The sequence below is a fragment of the Lepisma saccharinum genome, chromosome 19, assembly GCF_977018435.1.
Source record: "Lepisma saccharinum chromosome 19, izLepSacc3.1, whole genome shotgun sequence".
NCBI classification, from domain to species: Eukaryota; Metazoa; Arthropoda; class Insecta; order Zygentoma; family Lepismatidae; genus Lepisma; species Lepisma saccharinum.
Window position 1 is genome coordinate 20,469,145 of NC_139247.1, and position 18,248 is coordinate 20,487,392.

Genomic DNA, 18,248 nt, shown 5'->3' on the forward strand with positions numbered 1-18,248 from the left:
ACCAATTCAATCCCAACTTCCATTCCATATCAGTCCGCCATATTAATTCAATGGACATGAGTAGCTGCTGTACGTTCCTGATTATAGCGCCACGTAGTTCTGCAGCACTATCATTCTACCATAGCCGAAATACTTGCTTATGTTTTCCTTGAGAAAGTTTGGCAGAGTTCCACCTCTAGTTCCTTTTGGTAATTCATTCCCAGGTGAAGAGCAACGATTACGATGTTTCAAAATAGAAGCAGAGTGACCCTGGGAATCTTTTCACGTGGTGTAAATTCCCGAAATAGAATCAATACAGTTAGAACCCATCTCTAACAAAGCTATTACTTAAGTTTAAAATGCCATGCAATATTTAATAATGATATACAAATTCAACGTTTCTGTCTGAACCATGATATGTTGAAGTTCATCTTGTGTGAAACAATTTAATGTTGTTAGTTCTTCTTATAGGCATACATTTTTTAGGAAGACAGAGATGGTTAAAATTATACGTTGGTTGTAATTTTCAAGTGGTAACATTGTGGGGAGGAAGCCATAACTAAGAACGTACTCTATTAGGCAGTTAGTGACGTTGATGAGTAGAGTACAGAAAAGGGGTCGATGTAGCGAGTGTTAGCGTGTGTGTGAGTGTGCAAATACAAGAGAGTAATCATGTATAAAATTCCAAGTAGCCATTGCAGTGAAAGATCTTGCATCACCGTCAGTGATCTGGAAACATGAGTACTTGAGATTTTCACACGTATTTAAACAATTCAAAGATTCCCTCACATTTTTCTGATACTCCTTCACTTCCGAACAGTGGGGTGATCCGTCAGGGTGATCAACGGAAACCACCATCCAATTGTTTCTAAACATTGAACATAAGGCACAGGATTTCACCGGTGGTTAAATTGGTGGAATGTAATAGAATTGTGAATGTGTTCATTAAAGTTACAGTACTACTTATATTTCCACTTTTTTATTTAAAATCCCTGTATCTTTTTTTCGTTGACATTTGCAGTACAAATTTGAAAAAGGTAACACACAATTTTAATGCTAGGGAAGGAGTAGACTAGTATTACATAAGATGAAATATAAAAAAATAATGAAGCCAAAAGTGGCAAGGTAAACGGAGATCACTTCGCAATAGCATTACTTACTTACATTTTTTCTACTTTGGTGATAAAAGACGAACATGAACTGAATATATCTACTTCCTTTGAGATTATGTTGGAGTGATAGGAAAGTCTATGGAATAAAGTACGTTGAACGAGACAGATTTTTTGAGTTGCAGTGTGGAATGTTTCCTTTCTCCGTCTGTTATGGACTAGGTACTCTATGATGAGATGTTACCGTCTTAAGTTTCAAATAGTGATACACAATAATATCATGTTTGCAATGTATGTACGAGACTCTGGAGTGTTAGTGTGTAAGGTGGTGAAAGTTTTAAAGTAGATATATCTTGGATAAGAGTCTATATTGAACAATGGAGAGGAAAAGCTGAGAGCACTCTTGATCTTGGAGGTATCAAAATACACAGCTATGGTTGAACAGTATTCCAGAATTGGTGACACAACAATATGAAGTGCAATGAAAGTTCTTTCGGAATATTGATTTCGGTGAATCTGAACAGCAAGCCTGTTATACGCATTGCCACTTTTTTGATAGTGCGTTTTGAATCTATAAAGATACCAAGATCTCAATATTGTGCTTCTTTCGTTAGAGCGATGTCATTAAGTGTAAAATTGCCTTCAACAATGTTCTTTTCAAGGAAATTGCTGTCTAGGAGATTTTATAAGGGTTTGTGGATAGTTTTCATCGCTTAGAGCATTCGGAGAATCTCTTTAATTTCACTTTGGAGATGATAACAAGTTTCATCATATCGTAACAGAAAGCATTCATGTCATTATTACTAAGCCGTATGTTCTTTGGTACATGTAAACAGGCTGATTATTTGACGTGGACCAACACTCAAACTTTTTGTTTTGGGTAGTAGAGATATTGATACGTTTCCAGCCATTTATTTGCTATTTATTTATTTTACCCTGTTTTCAGCTAATTTTCTAAGGGGGAAAGATCCAAAAAATCCAATTTTTTACCATTTTATATTATAAAAATAATTATGTTTTTTTTATCAAAGCTCACTCATAGGGGACAAAATTTACTTTTGAGCTTATATTAGTATATTTTAAGCATATATTTACAATTATTACATTTCTTAAGAGAGTGATATTGATAGTGATTTTGAGTTATTTTTCAATGCTGTATAGTGCTGCGTATATAATTATTTCTTAAATGTGTGTGTATTCTAAGTTATGAGCACCGTACAGTGCTGCGTATACAAATATTTCTTAAATGTGTGTATATATTCTGAATTATGAATACAACAGTGCTTCGTATATAATTATTTCTTAAATGCGTATATATATTCTGAATTATGAGTACAGCAGTGCTGCGTATAGTATGTAAAATTATTTCTTAAATGTATAATATATTCTGATTATTTTTTTACGTCTGAAAATGTACATGCCTGCTTTCTTAGAAGAAAGAAAAAACGGCTATATATAAAAATATATATGCACTTTGGTATGTAGAATACTAATAACATATAAATTTATAATTAATTTTTTATTAAGTATAAATTGTTCTAACATATATTTTGAAAAAAAAAATATACAAAACCAAAGAAATTTTATTAATATATAAAAACCAAATCTTTTTTATTTTTAAAAAATATATATACAAATTATATAAAAGAATAACAAAAAGAGAAAAATGAATAACAGAAACCGAAAACAAAAAAAATTGTATACAAAAATATATACTATATTAGACATAAATAACGAAGATACAGATATTCCAAATTTTTTAGCTAAATTGAAAGAAAAAATTATAGAAGCAATTAAAAATATACTTGAAAGATGTTATCTCACAATATATTTTAATATATTCTCTACGTATATAAATTTTCATAGTGAAAAAGAACAATATATTCATCGTACCCGTGTGTTAATTTTACACAAGAGTGATATTTGTTCTTTGTATGATATTTATGAAAAAATTTGTAAAGAACTTAAGTCAAAACAAGAAACGTTCCAAGAAAAAGTTTCGGGTTGGTCACTTTGTGATACAAACCATAAACTTGATTTGAAAATAGCAAAATATGTCCCTCTTGGAGGTGGATCTTGTTATATTAAATTACCCGATTAGATCAAAAACAAGAATGCTGTAATAAATATTCAAAATAAAGATAATAAATGTATTCTCTGGTGCATTATAGCTTATTTTCATCCAGTATCTAATCATTAATATCGTATCTCTAATTACAATTATCCTGAATATATAGAAGAGTTTAAAAAACCTATGTCAGGCATAAAATGTTCAGTATATATATCTCAGATATTAGTAAATTTGAAAAACAATATAAAGAATACTACAATCGACCAATAGCTGTGCAAGTTTATGGTATTGATAAAAATAATAAAATGGATCCACTGCGTCACTATCCAGCAGCAGATTGTACATGTGTTATACATTTATTATATGTTACAAAGAGAAACAAGAAACACTATTGTCTCATACAGGATCTAGGACGATTGGTACATAGTTAAATAACATCATATCATGGTAAAATAGTAATATGTGATCGATGCTTGTCAAAATTTGATGGAAGAGGTGGGAAAACATGTGAAGAGAAATTAAAGGAACATATTAAATATTGCTCTCTCCACCCTCCTGGGACTTATGATATTTCATCCAAAAGTGTAAAATTTAGTAATTTCAAATCATTGCTAAAAAAATCCATTTGCAATCTATGGAGATTTTGAAACAATCGCAGAACTAATAGCAATATGTCTTCCAGATTCGAATGCATCAAGTAAAACAAATATAGCTAAACATAAAGCATGTGGTTTTGCACTAAAATTAGTAAAAACATATGAACAAAATAATTCAGAATTACATTTTTATCGAGGTGAAGATGCAGACCAAAAATTTATTCAAAAACTTCGAGAGTGGGGTGAAAAATAGGGTCCTATCTTATATAATGATGAAATACCAATGAACCCTTTTACACCAGAACAACAACAGAAACATGATAATACTTTAAGTTGCAGATACTGTAATAGATATTTTAATCCTGATAGTGAAAAAAAGAAACACCACAACCATTTTAATGGAAAATATATTCATACAATTTGTAATTCATGTAATTTGCAAATAAAAAAACTAATTTTATTCCAATATTCATTCACAATTTGCAAAATTTTGATGCACATTTATTTATCAAGTAATTAGGGTATAATACAGAGAATATCAATATTATACCACGCAGTAAAGATAAATATATTGCTATAGAGAAAACTATCAAATTAGAAAATGGAAATAAAGTTGTTCTTCGATTCTTGGATTCATATCAGTTTCTTCCCAGCAGTTTAGCTACTCTAGTGAGTAAATTAACCAACGAGAAATTTATTCACACAAAAGAATATTTTGGTAAGGATAAGATAGAATTGCTGAAAAGAAAAGGGGTCTACCCATATGATTACATGGATCATTTTGAAAAGTTTGATGAGACACAGTTACCATCGATAGATAAATTTTATGACAAACGTGATGATAAAAAATGTAGCAAGGAAGATTATCAATATGCACACACAGTCTGGAAAACACTAAATTGCAAAACAATGGGGGATTATCATCACAACTACTTGATTTTGGATACTCTCCAGTTGGCTGATGTATTCGAAACTTTTCGAGAACGTTGTTTTAAATTATATGAAGAAGATCCTGTTTTTATGTACACAACACCCGGTTTATCCTCGCAGGCCATGCTTTTAAATGCTAAAGTTGAAATTGGTCTTATTAATAATATTAACCAGTCATGTTTGTTGAATCTGCTAAACGTGGTGGTATAGTGCAGTGTTCTTTAAGATATGCAAAAGCAAACAATAAATATTTACCTTACTATGATCCTAGCATACCATCTAAATACATATTTAATGTTCATATGAACAATTTATATGGTTATGCGATGACTCAATCACTCCCAATTGGTAATTACAAATGGCTGAGCAAAAAGGAACTTGAAGACAGGGATTTCTTAAATTGGTCTGAAGATCATCCAAAAGGTTGTCTACTGGAAGTTGATTTGAAATATCCATCTAATCTCCATGACAAACACCACGGATTAGCTATGGCACCAGTTTCTCAGAAAGTCCCAGGTACAGAGGAAACAAAATTGATATTATCTATCGACACTAAAAAAAATTATGTACTTCACTAGAATTTCGGTATAAATTTACCTACGTGTCTAACACCTGGTTCTAATTTGCTATTGTTCTCGAATTCTAAAAGTTCTCCCATGGTAGTTAATTCCACTGTTTCATTGGCAGTTACAATTTCTACTCTGTGTGTTACAGAATTTTGAGAAAGCAAGACAGTAGTTGGAAGTTCAGATTGTAAAGTAGATAAGTTATACTGTCCAGGAGGAATAATTATTTTTTCATTACCTACTAATATAGTATTGTTGTAGGTAGTTACATTCGGAATCAGATACATGCTGTAGAATGCTCTCAGAGCCATGGATTTTGGATAGATAATATCATCGTAAAGATGTAGTTTCAAAACCAAAGTCTCGCTGGAGAGATGAAAAATTCCCATATTTAATATTTAATACAGCTTTTTGAAAATCTTTTAATTTGATGATTGGTATTTTATTTAAAATTCTGAGCATCGTAATGCAAACATGGTCACATATAATTTGATTGAAATCTTGAATACGATCGTCGTTGTAATAAATTTTTAACATGTTTCACGTAACGAATTAATTCTGTAGGGGGTACCCCTCCGAAAGAATCGAAAAGAAAAGCATTGTCATTTTGTTTATAATAACATATCCAGTGAGTACCAACGTTTCCGGACTTGTCCAAATTCACCACGCCACATTCTCGAGAGTGAGAACTACCTTTAAGGAGAGAATCAGACATGAAAACCTCCCTGAAGTGTTTAATTTTAAATATTTTAACTAAAGATTCAATGTCTTGGTTGGTAAGAGCTTTTTTTTAATTTTCTGAGTGCTTCAGACTTCACACCTTTGCCTATTTTTTTCTCCATGGCAAGATTATGACGCCTTTGCTCTTCTAGTTCTGCCTTATTCTTCTTCGAATCAATTACAGTTTTGGCAATAGCAGCACTACCCCCAGCCAAGCTCCCAACTGACCCCAATGCAGCCAGGATAGATGGAATGCTGAATATGAATCCACCACTGTGTGTTTTCTTTCTCGCATTTTGCAATCTTTTTAATTGTGGCGTACTGAGTAATAATTTCATTCCGTTCCCTTTGGCTATACATTGCCTTTTCTTTTCTTGTTGTTTTTTGTTAAAATCGAATTAATTTTTAAATGTTTAAGATCATGATATGGTATTTGGTAAACAACTCATTTTTGTTTCATGTTGTTTTATTATTATTATTATATTTTAGGGTATTTATATTACAAACCCCACCCTAATTTTTGTTTTGAATTCATAGCAATTGTTGTACCCAATGCTGTTATTTTTTGACCCAATGATGCATCTCTGGTTGTTAATCTTCCAAAAGCTGCCTCTTCCAGTTTTTGATCAGCCCCATTACGATCATTCAGATCTTTGTGTGTGTTGTATGCAATATCAGGTTCCTTGCAAGCTGCATCCAGAGGATTAATACCCCTGTCCCCTCTCTCTTTTCGTTTCTCAAATTTTGTACCAGGACAACAATATTGGTAACCAGGTACGTGTAACTCGAACGGAAGTTTATTAATAATTTCATTCACTAAACCTCGACCCTCTGATATATTCCAGAATTTAGGAGGTAAAGTATTGATAATACCTTTAGGATCGTTTACAATAAAAGTAGCTAATTTGTCACTAATCATATTTACAATACCCATTTTCTCATTATGGAAATTATTGTTCCCAGCATTTTCCTCTCCTGCTATAACCAGCAACCTATCTATAAGTTTTCTCACATCGTTTACCCATACAAATTCCTTAAGTAGATTATTGTATTGTTTTATACCACTACCGGTTTTGAGTTGATTCCAGATAGGTTTGATCGGCCCGACCCTGTGGCCGAGTGGTTAGCACATCGCGCTGCGACGCCAAGGGTCCCGGGTTCGAATTCCGGGCGGGCTTGGTTGTTTGTGAATGTCCATTCATCAATTTCATCATTTCATCACTCATCCCCATATTCGCAAATTAGCCAAGAGGCACAAAACGCGAAGTAAAATAAACTAAATCAATCAATCAATCAATCAGATAGGTTTGATCAAATTCTTGTATTTTTCCCCGCTGCTCGATTTTACCCGCTTTTTGACTGGCATCGTTATTTTGGTACAAAGCATCAGAGAGTGTCAAAATTTCAGAGTAACTTTGATAATCTTCTTCTGTAAACTTTTTTGGTTGTTTTTTGGTAATGAGCTCCCATAACCCTCCAGTACCGGGATATCTGGACCAGCTGTTTCTCCTACCCAAATAAATTTTTATGTTGTCCCCTTCGAATGTAATTATAGACTTGCCAATTTTCCATACTACACCTTCATTACCCTCCATAGGTGGATACAAACCAAATACTTCATCTTTTTCGAATTTTCCAGTACTCAAATAATCCCTTGCCAGGGGACCCAACTTGATTTTCTCTGTTTCTTCTATAGCTGCTGTAGCAGTTGGTTCCTTAACACATTGACTGCCACCGTGTAACTGAAAATGTATCTCTTCTGGGCCAATCCAAATTTCTTTTTACTGACCGACTGTGAATGAAATGTGTATGCATAATATCTCAATACAATTGAAATTAAGCCAATTGTTGAGGTTTTTGTGGTGTGTATGCATTTCTATACACGCGGCGAAGGTTTTCAATTTGACGTTTTATGCCACGTGTATATGATTTCATACACGTAATTATTCGCTTTGTGTTACCACATTTTGTCTTGTTCTTTCCGAATATCACGCTGTTTTAAAATTTTGTGGTGATCAAAGTACCAAAATTATCAGACTACTGGAGCACTAGTGCTTTGTTTGATTTTCCTCTTCCCCGAAGTATAATGAGTAGAAACAGATTTGAACTGCTTCTACGAATGTGGCATTTTGCAGACAATTCACGTGCTGTCCCTAATGATAGATTACATAAAATTACGAACATCACCAACAAACTCATTTCACAATTCCAAGAAATATACACACCAGGGGGAAAAAATTGTGTCGACGAAAGTATGATACCATGGCGGGGAAGACTTTCATTTCGGCAGTACATCCCTTCCAAAAAGAATAAATACGGAGTGAAAGTTTTCAAGTTGTGTGCCAGCAGGGGCTATACATGGAACATTATTCTTTATGTTGGAAATATAAACGGCCGGTAACATGTCAGTTCCTGAAACGGTTATGTCACAGCTTGTAAGAGATCTTCTCGGTGAAGGCTGGCATCTTTACACATATAATTATTACACCAGCGTTCCTCTTGCTTACCTTGCCATTGACAATAATACCCATCTGATCGGTACAATTAGGTCTAACCGTAAATATTTACAGCAGATGTTGTTCAAGATAAATTGAGGAAAGGTGATATTGTAGGAATGGAAACTCAGGAAGGTGTGACTATTCTGAAGTGGAAAGATAAGAGAGATGTGTTAGTCCTATCTACAGCTCACTCTGCTGAAGACGTAACTGTAACAGAAAGACGTGGTTCAGAAATTAGAAAGCCTACCGAAATTATTGATCACATTACTAGCAAGTCCTTCATTGACGTAAGTGATCAATTCGCTTCATATGGGAATGCTCTGCGAAAGACTACAAAATGGTACAAGAAAGTCATTATTGAATTTATATGGGGAACGGCTCTCGTGAATGCCTACATTCTCTACAGTGACTGCATCCCGTCCAGTAACATACACATAAATGAATTCAGGAAACTTGTAATCCTAAATATTCTTTCTGAACAATTACCTCCTGGACAGCAAACTCACTTTACCTGTGCAACAAGGCAGAAAAACTCAAACTCATCACTTGATAAACAAAGTAGGGGATAATGGAAGAAAGAAGCAAGGACGCTGTGAACATTGCTACAAAATCTATGGCAGAAGTGGAAATTCTGACTCGACAGGGAGGAAGTTTGCCAGGTGGGTGAAGACAGTATTTGACAAATGTCCCAAAAATCCTTTTATGTGCCGGGAGTGTTTCAACAAAAATCATTGAACTTCCAAAGTGTTCGGTATAAAATATGCCATCCTTATATATATCTACAAGGAACATAAGTTTACAAAAAAATATTATATAACGAATCGTTTTGTAAGAATTATGATGCACTAGAAATGTATTCCATAATGTATAATCGTTTGCTGTGAATTCCAACCAGAAAAAAATGTATTTACACATTTACCCGTCGTTTTTAGTTGTCAATACATTTGTACTAGTGAAAAGAATACGTAAGCGTAAATCAAGTTTTGAAGATTTTTTTACTCTAGTAAGACATTACAGAAATTAAAATTATTACTGCCCCATCTTAGCTGTACGCCACGGCTATTTAACAGTCATATAGTTTTGCTTGAACTGTGTATGCGTTTCCATACACGCGGCCAAGAATCAGGTTCTTGTTTGTGTATGGAGTAGCATACACGTGGCCCAGAAGCAAGAAGCCATGTGTATGACATATCATACACACGGCAGTCAATGTGTTAAGTACCAGGGGTGTGTGGATACGAGATAATGGCGTAGGAGGGAAATCTGCATAATTTTTAGCAGTAAGAGGTACCAATTCAATGATGAGGTTTTTATTTTGTTCTGTAACACTCTTAATCTCTTTACCAAGGCCACTGATTACATCGACAATATGTTGATCTTGACGCTTGTGTTGTTCGTAAAAACCTCGATTCTTTGATTTCCAACCTTTGAAACGTTTGGACAAGTACTCTCGTAATTTCGAATTATCTTCTATTTCATGTTTCGTCATACTTTTTTATTTTTTATTAATTGTTATTTTATATAGTTTCAACGTTTAAAAAGTCGTTGATTTTATTTCTAAACTTACCATTGTTAGGTTTCCAAGTCCTATCGATAGAAACAAATCCAAAATCGTCGCTGTTCCAACAAGATGAACAGAATTTTGAAAATTAATTGTAATTTAAGTTACATAATCATCGTATACATGTTTCAAATTAGTATGATCATGACGAAACAAACGGATTAAGTTTGTATTATCTCGTAGTAACTGCTTGAGAATTTTGGATTAAGTTTGAGCTAAATAAAAGCTTTGTGACGACCCTGTGTAAAAAAAATTCTAATTTAATTCTGATTTTCCAGAATAACATCATCGAATACTACAACAGAATTTTTCAAACATTGGTCAAGAGGTTTTATTGTTGACGCAAATGTAGTCCCTTGTACAGCTCCATGAGTTGTTGGTAATTCGGTTGTTCTAAACGTTTAGAAAACACATACAAATGTCTATTTTTCCAATCTAGCCAAATGGGGGCAAGCAAGAAATTATCAACCAGCAAAGTGGTTTTTCCACAACCTGGTGGGCCTGCAATGAGGCATCTTATGTTATCAGGTAACAACTCTCCATTTTTTTTATTAGTTTCCACTACATCTGGTAAACGCTGTACCACATTCGATGTTGGTGTCAAAGAATCACCTGGTTTGCTTCCATCCAACTTTTGTCTGACAGACCTAACCATTTCAAATACAATTTATTATTTTTCTTCTTCAATACTTTCTCGATTAGATATGTATCTCGATATATTGGTTTACTGAGTTCCTCTTCATAGAATCTCCCTTTCAATATTTTGTTATGATTATCTTTTATGATATATGTATTTCTATTCCCTGATAAAACTTGAAACACTGAAAATAACTCCGTACACCAATTTCTAGTGAATTTCTTTTCGAATAACTGTTTATATTTACTAACCCTTACCTGATCCCCTATTTTAAACTTTGGCTTCTTGGTAGTATATGTATATTTTTTACAATAAACAGTAGAAATAAATCGTTGCTCATCAGATTTGGTTACCTAGCAGGTTTCATGTGAATAGCACTGTGTACTGTATTGTTGTAATCATGGACTAGCTCGGGTAAAATTTGCACCCACTTACAATTAACCTGTAGAGTGAATTGTTTCCAGATGCGATTTTTTAATGTTCCGTTGAATCGTTCCACTATACTAGCTTTCAGATCACTGTATGTAGAATAATGTTTAATATTATGTTGTTGCATTAACTTAGCAAATGTAGAATTGTAAAATTCTTTCCCTCTATCTGTCTGTAAATATTTTGGTATCCTTCCCTCACTAAATATCGACTTAAAGGCCTCGGTAACACAAGTACCAGTCTTGGATTTTAAGGGAACAGCCCATGCATATTTGCTAAAAGTATCAATAACTGTAAGCATATATTTGTAACCACGATTTATCTTATCCAATTTTTTAAAAGTCCCTCTTGGAGGAGCCATCTCAATCAGATCAGGCTGTAAGAATTCACTTATACCTTTTGTTACTACACTTCATCGCTTGTAATTGCGACGGGCTGGTTTGTGTAATTCATGAACTATATCTTGTCTTGACATAGAGTTCGAAGTGAGAAAATCGGATAAAATGGATTGTTCTCAGGGTATAAACGCCTTATGTCAAATACTAGCTTGTCACCAATTTCAATATCAAAAACTGATAATTGTTCGTCGTCATGTACTTCATATTTATTGATAGACTCATCCCAGTATGCAATAGGTATTTGAACTGCCTTGTGTATACCATCTTTTCGCACTATAGTAAATTGAGGAACATCAATATGTTTTCCATGTTTTAGAAAACTAAACTTCAGAAATCGTAAACTACCATCAACAAAAAATTCATGTACCTGAGTGTACGGATATAATTTGTAAACATTGCCAGCATTTGCGTACGTCCAATGCCCTCGAGCATTTGGAACACTTTGTAACCTAACAATATCCATATAATAAAATTGACGAGTATCTACGTCATCTAGTCTGCTTAATTCTGATTGCAAGTGTTCGTTGTTAGTACGAACCAACTCATCGTAGGTAGGTTTGATTTTTACATCAACGAACAGTTGTTTATATTCCTCTTTGAGATCGTGAAGTTGAGTAGCAAAACCTGATAAAGCAGATTCTTGACTTGCTTCAAGAGTAGTAATTTGTAACGTAATATTAGAAATAATCTATTGTAAATTTTCCTCAAGTTTCAATTTTGAACTCTGGGTAGCAAAATCGTGTACTTGACTTCTGATTTCTGTAAATAATGCATGTAGTTCGTTAATTATTTGATTGTTGGGGAGAGGGGCAACAGTTTCTCTGATTTGCGCAATTTCTGCTTGAATATTTTTGATATCTTCAGATTTTAAAATACGATGTACTGCTCTCCTCATATCTCTGATTTCCTGAGAAGTAGGCAAAACAGCTACAGTATTCTGAAGTGTGGTAAGTGTTAATTTTATAGCATCAAGTTCTGTTGCATTAGCTGTATTTTTAAAAATTTCTTGCAGTTGCGTTATGTCATCCTGCGTAGGTGTAGACTGTTGCAGTGTCTCTAATTTACACTGAATGTCGTCAATAAGATGATGGAAATGCGATAATTCTGATTCAGTATTCAACATTTGAAGCTTAGTAACTTGCTGTTGAACTATAGCTAGGATATCAGTAATGCTAGGCAGTTTTGATTCCAGAGTTTCCTGTACACTTGTTAGCTCCTTTCTCATAGTTGCCATAGTATCTTCTATGTAAGCTATGGTACCTTGTACCTTTCCAAAATCTTCATAAGTCTCCAACTGTAGTTTGATGCCGGCAACGCTCCGAGCAATAGCATTTAATTCAGAAGATGATGGTAAATTATTGATAAAATCTTCCAATGTCTGTAGTTTCTATTGAACTTCTGTTATAGCTGTATGCAGTTCATCTGTCTGTATTTCAGATTTGATACTTTGCAATGTAGGAAATTCGAAAGATTGAAACTGTTCTTGCAATTTAGCAATATTCTTCTTGAGTTTTGATATTCTGGATGATGGTTTGCAGTTCGGTACGAATACTATTTGCCTGGTAATTTAATTGTTGTTTCAGCTGTTCGGTGTTTGTTCTCTGGATTTGTCTAAATTTATCAAGTTCTTTTCTCAAGTTAGCAATATTGTCTTCTAAGTTCTGAAGATTTTCTATTGAAACTAAATTAGTATATTTCTCGAGCAAGGATTTAAGTTCTCCATCAATTTTTACTATAGGATCAACCAGTTGAGTTTGAAGATTTGTAATCTCTGCTTGAATATTTAGATTTAGCGAATTCTGTAATATGAGTAAATCTGATTTCAGTTTCTTTAGACCTACATCTAAACTAGCAATCTCGCTTCAATTATCTGGAATCTCCTGTCGCCTTCTAATACCAAATATATCCATGTTATGTTTTTTAGGTATTTTATATATTAATAAGAGGATAGATTATTCTTATTTCGACAAACAGAGGAATCAATTTATCATACTCTCCAATTATCTCAGCATGCAAAAATTCACCAGCTTCCACATCATAAGACGTATCAGAAAGTAATGTTCTATGTTTAATTCTATACAAATTTCGACCTATGTGCAAAACTTCCGCATTCGGTGGAGAACCGTTTATTTGAATTTTCCCACTAACAGGTAACTTATATGATGATAAGTTATTATTAAATACAAATAAGTGTTTTCCAGTATCCTCATCCACTTGGTACCAAATACTATTAAGATGGATGATGGCCAGACCTCTTAGTTTACGATAAATATCTCTAATAATATCCATATTTACTGGGGTTCTCTCTATTGAAATAATCTTCTTAAAACCAAACACATTCATAGGCATTATTTCCTTTAGGTATTTTATTATAGAGTTTGGTCTCAAATTAAAGAGAATATCAAAACAAAACGAATGTAAACAACCGCACCTTTCTATGTCGCTAGTTTCTCGAGATAAAGGATTTTTAATAATTTTGGAAAGAATATATTCAGAAGAAAAGAATCAAAAGAGGAAAAGGGAGGAGGGGGGATCTATACATATACTACTTCTCATGCTATGAATGGGAAAGAGTAATAATCCTTTTCATGTCTACTATCCCCCAATGCTCAAAATTAACTCTTGCACGTCACACACGGACAATGCTATAGTTAATGTCACGAGTATTGATTAGAATATAAAAGTTACTCACGCATGCCAAGTTGACTTTAGTAAGAGAATGTATTGACGTACGTTAGAAGCTTGCACAATATTGCATAATAAATACTATGTTTTCAACGCTCTTCATGATGTCACATTTTAGTCAATAGGTAAGTTTTTTTTAAACCGGAGTTTCCCCGTTTTATTTATATTGCATTCGTAAGGTACAAAAGGGGTCGCATGAGAAGGCTCGGGTATTTTGTTGTAGCACAGGGTGGTGAACAGACATGCTTGCTATAACTAAAAGATAAGTGTTAAAAATATATATATAGAGGCACAGTTCAGGACTTCAGTGACTTGTTTCCTTCAGAATTTTACATACTCTACATAGCACTGCAGCACACATAATTCAGAATATATATACACATTTTAGGAAATAATTATATAAGCAGCACTGTTGTATTCATAATTCAGAATATATACACGCATTTAAGAAATAATTATACACGCAGCACTGTTGTATTCATAATTCAGAATATATACAAGCATTTAAGAAATAATTATGTATACGCAGCAGTGCTGTACTCATAATTCAGAATATATACACACATTTTAAGAAATAATTATATTCGCAGCACTGCAGCACTCATAATTCAGAATATATATACACATTTAAGAAATCATTATATACGCAGCACTGTATAGTGCTCATAATTCAGAATATACACACATTTAAGAAAAAATTATATACGCAGCACTGCAGTATTCATAATTCAGAATATATACACACGCATTTAAGAAATAATTATATATACGCAGCACTGCTGTACTCATAACTCAGAATATATACACGCATTTAAGAAATAATTATATACGCAGCACTGCTGTACTCATAATTCAGAATATATACACGCATTTAAGAAATAATTATATACGAAGCACTGTTGTATTCATAATTCAGAATATATACACACATTTAAGAAATATTTATATACGTAGCACTGTACGGTGCTCATAACTTAGAATACACACACATTTAAGAAATAATTATATACGCAGCACTATACAGCATTGAAAAATAACTCAAAATCACTATCAATATATCTATCTTTCTTAAAAAATGTAATAATTGTAAATATATGCTTAAAATATACTAATATAAGCTCAAAAGTAAATTTTGTCCCCTATGAGTGAGCTTTGATAAAAAAAAACATAATAATTTTTTATACTATAAAATGGTAAAAAATTGAATTTTTTGGATCTTTACCCCTTAGAAAATTAGCTGAAAACAGGGTAAAATAAATAAATAGCAAATAAATGGCTGGAAACGTATCAATATCTCTACTGGTATGGTTAATGTTTATTGCGGTAATTGTTTATCGAACACTTAATAAAACTGACGGGGGACCATGATGTTTTAACTACAGCTCTGATATTTGGACTGTAGAACTGGTGCATTCACTCGAATGCGAGACACGATTGATGACTATCGTTTTGCAATGACAAATTAAATAAAAGACTTGATTTTTCACTATGTATTGTCTCGACACACAAACTACACTAATACGTACATGAATGATCACACACACACTGCATGATTGCAGCTAGAATGTCTGTTTTTTCAGAATCATTGACGAAACTGTTAATAATGATCACTGGTGGTCGTATTTCACTATCACCCCTCTGGGCTGATTCCCGCGACTGACGCTCTCTCAGCCGGCGAGCACACAATGTTGCCAACCGGCAGAATAAGTGTCTAACCTAAGTCGCAACATACTCTCCTGTCTTGTTTGGGCGAGGTCAATCAATTTATAAATACATATCCTTTGTGGAAAGGGGTGTAAGCTTAGTTATGGGTCTCTTGAACAAACCTGAAACACTTCACTTGGGCCACCCTCACAAGACCATCCTTTCCAGTGTATGTTTCTTGAATAACTCCCAACTTCCACGTCATACATGGTTGATTATCTTCCCTTACCAACACGACAATTCCTGGCTGTAGATTTACATGCACTGATGTCCGATTGTTCCTTTTCTGCATTTGCTTTAGGTAATCCTTGGACCACTTTGTCCAAAAATGTTGCCTCATTTTCTGGATGTGTTGCCATTTGCTCAACCTGTTGACTTGGACATTAGACAAATCAGGCTCAGGTAGGTTAATTAGGGTGTCTCCTATAATAAAATGTGCAGTAGATAGAAAAGAAGGGTCATTAGGGTCATCGGACAATTGCATTAAGGGTCTTGAGTTGAGGTAGGCTTCTGTTTGACTGAGTACGATGCATAACTCTTCAAAAGTGAATGGTTCCTCCTACGACTCTTCGTAGATGAAATTTCATTGATTTGATGGCGCTTCCCATAATCGTCCAAAGTGACTTGCCCTCGCTGGAAAAAAATGCCATGTCACTCCTTCATTCACTGCAAAATTCTGAATTTCTTCTTCAAATTGTTGAGATCTGAACAACCGTTGAAGTTCCTTGCGCTCTAATTGGGCGACAACGAAATTTGTAGCATTGTCTGTATAAATGTGGTTACATTTTTGTCTTCGTGAAATAAACCTTCTCAAAGCTGCTATGAAAGCTTCACTAGTAAGAGCACTGACCAATTCAATGTGTACTGCTTTAGTGCATAGACAGACAAACACTGACGCAGATGCCTTTTAAGTTACACGACTTCTCTGCGCAGCTTTAATAATAAAAGGTCCTGTGTAATCAATTCCGACGTTTATGATCAGTCTAGCAGGAGTAACTCTACTCCGAGGCAATTGGCCCATGAGCGCTCCGTGGCTGTAGCCTTTAATCGAAAACAAACGAGGAAATTATGTATTATGGATTTCACTACTTGTTGTGTCTTTGGAATCAAATATCTTTGTCTCAATGATGATACTAAAATTGTGTACCTGCATGTAGGAGCTTTCGATGTTCCTCTTCAACAATCAATCTTGTAAAATGATGTTTAGGCAGTAGTATGATTTCGTGCTTATTATCGAATGGAATATTAGCATTTTGAAGTCTACCTCGTACTCGTAATATATTTTTGAGCCTGGTGCTCTTCGACACTTGCTTGTCAATAACGAAATCATTGAGTTCATGATTGTAAGTCTGTTTTTGAATTATTTTAATGCATCTGAATCTAGCCATATCTAACTCTCCAACGGAAAATTATCTTCTTTTCTTAGTTTGTGAATTGTTACAATTATAAATGAATCTAAAGCATGAAGCCACAATATGCAATAATTTTTCAAAGAATAATATTTCTCCATGAGTTTTACGTTAGTTGCCAGATTGATGAATGATTTCCTTGTGCTCTTTCTTTCTTCTGGAAACTCTTCTGTGGTCGAAAGTTCCATTTCTGTAGATAATTCTGACCGTTCAAGCCATTGTGGGCCACGCCAGCAAAGATCTGAATGTTGTAACGTGACTCAATCGACTGGTCTGATGAAGTCTGCTGGATTATCTGAAGACCTTACATGATGCCAACTGTCGTTAGATGTAAGTTCTAGAATTTCTGCGACTCTGTTTGCAACATAAGTCTTCCACCTATTATCAGGTGATGAAATCCAAGCGAGAACAATCTCGGAATCTGTCCATAAGTGAGTATTGTTGATAGCTAGTTCTAACACTGGCACTGTTTTTTGTATTAATTTTCTCAATATCAATGCTCCGCAGAGTTCTAATCTTGGAAGTGTTATCTTCTTAATGGGCGATACTCTTGATTTGGAACATAATAGATGAACGGATGACTTCCCTGTAGCATCAGTCGACTTAATATACACACAAGCTCCGTATGCTGATTCACCAAAGACATGAATATCAATCTTGGTGTGATTTTTCATTAAAACCAATCTGTATGTCATTCATACGTGGTACATGCTCATACATTTGTTTCCATCGAAGATTCAAACCGTGTGGCAAGTTGTCGTCCCATTCTAACTTATGTATCCACAGCTGAAGTAGAAATATTTTAAATCCTGCGACGATCGGGCTACTAATCCCAAAGGATAGAAAATTGTAGACACAATGGATGCTACTTCCCATTTGTTTTTTTAATCCCAAGTATCGTGATATGCTTAATTCTCAACCTTCTGAGATATTAATAATTTGTCAGAAATTGGATG